The sequence below is a fragment of the Trypanosoma theileri genome (assembly GCF_002087225.1).
Source record: "Trypanosoma theileri isolate Edinburgh chromosome Unknown TM35_Tth_10_V1, whole genome shotgun sequence".
Lineage (NCBI taxonomy): Eukaryota > Euglenozoa > Kinetoplastea > Trypanosomatida > Trypanosomatidae > Trypanosoma > Trypanosoma theileri.
In genome coordinates, this window is record NW_021639852.1 from 408438 (window position 1) to 408694 (window position 257).

A 257-nucleotide genomic window follows, 5' to 3' on the forward strand; every position below is an offset into this window, starting at 1 on the left:
AAAAAAAAAAAAAAAAAAAAAAAACAAATATCTGACCGAATGTAGGGTTAGAAAACGTTCAAGTTTATATGTAAGGAATCTTATAAAGGGGGTTTCCCCCAAAACCGATATCACTTGAGTTTTTTTTGGTTTCTTATGAACTCGTTTATATTTTCTTTTTTATTTTATTTCTCTTTTTCTTTTTATTGGTTGTGAACAAGTAGTGGAAACTTCAATGAGAAGACAGGATGGTGTGAATGCGAAGCAGCATCGTAATT